General features: G+C 38.6%; 1 pseudogene; it reads left to right on the plus strand.

Moving 5' to 3' along the window:
* Positions 1 to 273: 273 nt before the first annotated feature.
* Positions 274 to 2,051, plus strand: LOC108534118 (testis-specific chromodomain protein Y 1-like; annotated as a pseudogene).
* Positions 2,052 to 4,167: the final 2,116 nt, after the last annotated feature.

A 4,167-nucleotide genomic window follows, 5' to 3' on the forward strand; every position in this document is an offset into this window, starting at 1 on the left:
AACATTAAAAATGGTGTAACATTATAATGTTCAATATAATCATCATAGCAACCACAGTTAAACAAAGAAACACAAAAAAGCATCAGGCAGGAAGAAAGCTTTCTGTACTACACCAGACAGTAGGAGCTGTGGACCTAGCTATTCTTACGAGAGGCTACTGAGCTAGCTACCATGCTCCATGAGACAAAGCCCAAGCTGTCCCACCAGAGACTAAGGGTGGAGAGCCTAAGGAACATAGCATAGCTGCTATTTCACATAATTTTCATAAACCAGTGGTGATGGAGTAGAAGTGACTCATCCATATGCAGAACCTGGTGAATCACTGGAGGCAGAAAGAAGTGGCTATGTGGAGACACAACTGAAACAAACATGGCACAGCAACTGCTCCAATCCTGAGTCTTTCCTCATATCTTGCCAGGAGTTTGAGGTTGAAACTATTGTTGACAGAAGACAAGACAAAAATGGGAAGACAATGTATTTGTTTCATGGAAAGGTTGCCACAAACGGGATGACACTTGGGAGCCAGAGTAGCACCACATGAGCTGTGAAAAATGTATAAATGATTTTAATAGAAGACAGATTGAAAAACAGAAAAAACCGGCATGTACCAGAACAAGTCGAATGTTTTCAAACAATACCAGAAGAAGAACTTCCAGATCTACCAACGTGAACTATTCTAAGAGCTCTCCTAGAACACTAGTGATTGTCAAACACCACAGATCCAAAACCAGCGTGTTATTTGCTGCCAGTAAGAACGTCAGGAGAAAGGCAGATTCACTTCTCTCTCACACAAAGAATATAGATCTAGTAAATTCAACTATCAAGACACTTGTTTACAACAAGAAAACTGAGTGGCTTTCAGGTATTCGAGAAAGTGGACCCTATTACGGTAGATCAGCAGGACATGGTTGACTTCAAGGTGACAGAAGGGAAACCTGTCAGGGACCCTTTGTCAGGTCCCAGTGCAGAACACATTGGAATAGAGAACAGGACCCTGATACACCCACTAATGTCTCAGATGTCTGGCTCAGTTACTGCTTCCATGGACACAGGCTCAGCTACCCAAAAAGCTATAGTGATACTAATAGACCCATTAGCAGCCATTGCAACAACAGACATACGTACGTCAGTTCCAAGAGTGAAAGGTAGCCCAACAAATGTTATGGATGATGACAGAGAGCAATCTTTTTTCAAGAAGACATACTTCACCATAAAGCTACCAGAAAGTGCCAGCAATACTGAGACATTGTAGTGAAGAAAGAGGATGGATTCACCCAGATATCGCTATCAACTAGATCGACAGACAAAAAACGCACTGAATACAGAAGCAATTAAAAAAAGGCTTAATGGTCTGCATAGGGGTGCTGCAGATGACAGCAAACTTGTGCGGTTCAGTGCAGCTGGAAGTGTCTTTTGTTGTGGTCTTGATTTTGGGTACTTTGTGAAACATTTAAGGAATGACAGAAAGTGAGCAAGGCTTGAAATGGTGGACACCTTTAAGAACGTTATGAATACTTTCATTCAATTTAAAAAGCCTATTGTTGTGTCAGTCAACGGCCCTGCCATTGGACTAGGTGAATCCATACTGCCCCTTTGTGATCTTGTGTGGGCTAAAGAAAAGAATTTGTTCCAAACCTCTTATACGAGTTTTGGACAGTCCAGATGGCTGTTCTACTGTTACATTTCTGAAAATGATGGGTGATGCATCTGCCAATGAAATGATAATTACTGGGTGAAAAGTGACAGCACTGGAGGTGTGTGCCAAAAGCCTGGTCTCTCAGGTGTTTTTGACTGGAACTTTCTCCCAAGAGGTTACAAATCAAATTAGGGAACTTTCCTCATATAACCTGGTTGTGCTGGAAGAATGTAAGGGCCTTGTTCGCTGTGATACTAAGATGGAGTTGAAACAGGCCAATGAGAGAGAGTGTGAGGTGCTGAGGAAGATCTGGGGCTCAACCTAAGGGATAAAATCCATGTTAAAGTAGGTTGAATATAAGATTGATGAGTTTTCATTGTCAGTCTATCTGCACAGGACACAAGAACTAAGCTGAACAAAATATATCATGAGTTGCAAGATGCCCTACTCCATCTTCATACTACAAAACAATCTCATCCATAGTGAAATCTTAGAAAGAGAATTGGAAATGTCCAAGGTATGTATTTAAATTATCATGGCATTTTTAAGCACTGTATCTTTAAAATAATTAATAAAACATGTTTTGCCCAAGTGTGATTATTTTATGCACACTTAAGTCCAAATATAAAGCAGACGGGTGGATACTAGACTGTTCCTGCAAGCTCTAAATTGTATCGCTGGCTACTACTATATTTCACCAGAATTGTGTTTTATTAGATGTGGATGACAGAGAATTCTGTAATGATTTTTATTTTTCTTATTTTTATATACTACAATACAGAGTCTACTGGGTTATGAGGCAGCCTCAGCTTCCCTCCCACAAAAAAAGACACAGAACTCTCAGTGATGGTGTGCTTGACATTATAGTGGCACAAATACTTCAGAGACACAGAATTATAAATTGAAAGACTTTTCCTTTAGAATATTTCTGACACAAACTCACTGACAATCATTCTCCTAAACTGAACACATGATTGGAATTTTTGATGAGATATAACTTGATTCTCTTTTCTTTTATAAATGTCTAGTTCTTGCCCAGTTACCAAAAGAAAACTTTACCTCTCCAAAGTAATACTTGTTACACCCTAGTAGTGAACTATAGAATCATTTNGTCCCAGGCCATGCTTTTACTTTAACTCTTACCTGGCTCAGGGCCAAATTCCTGAGCCAAGCTGAGTCACAACTTCAGCTGTTAATAGTTCCAGGTGCAAAGTCCTAGAAAAGATGAGTAGTGCTTTCTTGAAGACTAGCTAGCACATTTTCCTTCTTCCGAATCTATAAAATATGAGACTCTTCCTCAAGGTGGGCAACTGACTTTACTCTACCAGAAGATAACTTTTAAAACCTTTTGCATTCCTAATTTTAATTTTAATTAAAAAAAATCTGTTTGACACCTCAAAATGAGAGACTGATTCTTTGTAGTGCATTGGGGGACTCCACGTTTGTTTTCAGTTCATGGACTTGGAGAGGATTTAATTGAAAAGGTCAGTAGGGGCAGAGCACAGTGGCTCATGCCTATAATTGCAGTATTTTGGGAGAACAATGCAGGTAGATCATGAGGAGATCATCTTGCCTAACATGGTGAAACCCCATATCTACTAAAAATACAAAAAATTACCCAGTGTGGTGGTGGGCACCTGTAGTCCCAGCTACTCGGTAGGCTAAGGCAGAATGGTGTAAAACCCAGAGGAGCTTGCAGTTAACTAAGATCGTGCCACTATACTCCAGCCTAAGCGACCAAGCGAGATTCCATAAAAAAAAAAAAAAAAAAAAGAAAAGAAGAAAAGGTGAGTAGGAGTGCACTTCCAAACTATTAACATTCATAGCTCTAGCTTGTCCTGTATTTATATTCATATCTGCAGCTTGTCCTCGGTTATTTATTTATTTATTTATTTATATATTTATTTATTTATTTATTTATTTATTTATTTATTTTTAATTTCTCAAGAACAACAAAGCTCTTGGCCAGTGTCACATAAAATCCAATAGATTGGCTGCCATCCTTACAAGGCTTAGGAGAAAGGGGTGCTACACATTGGTAGTCTCCTTTCACGCTCTACTGTTGAGAACCTTGCCTTTGTCCCAACTGTTTTCTTTAACAGAGGATCTAGCCATAACGTGAGATTGAAAGGATATCTAAGTTAAATGAAGTTTTCTGGTTAAGACCACCATGGTGTTATGTGAAGACCTCAAAACTAACTCCAGTTTCTGATAGTTCATCAGAGTGTTGCCACCAAAAATTCCAGACTTTTCTGTTGCTTTTTTTTTCTTTTTGGTCATTGTGTGGCTACTGTGCCTCCTATTTCTTCTTTGCATGCAATTTTGCAACCTGAAGAAATAATCTTACTTGTAAAAGTCAGCAGTTTGAATATAATTAAAAGAGTTACTATTTTGTGTGTGTGTGTTTTTTTTTTCCAAAGCAGTAAGAATTCAAACTTGTAATCTACAAACTTTTACTTAATAAGGGTTTTTTTGTTCACCAGTAACAGATATTTATATCATGGTATAGAACAGCATACATTCAAACAAAA

Source organism: Rhinopithecus bieti, unplaced genomic scaffold (assembly GCF_001698545.2).
Source record: "Rhinopithecus bieti isolate Rb0 unplaced genomic scaffold, ASM169854v2 scaffold_1505, whole genome shotgun sequence".
NCBI classification, from domain to species: Eukaryota; Metazoa; Chordata; class Mammalia; order Primates; family Cercopithecidae; genus Rhinopithecus; species Rhinopithecus bieti.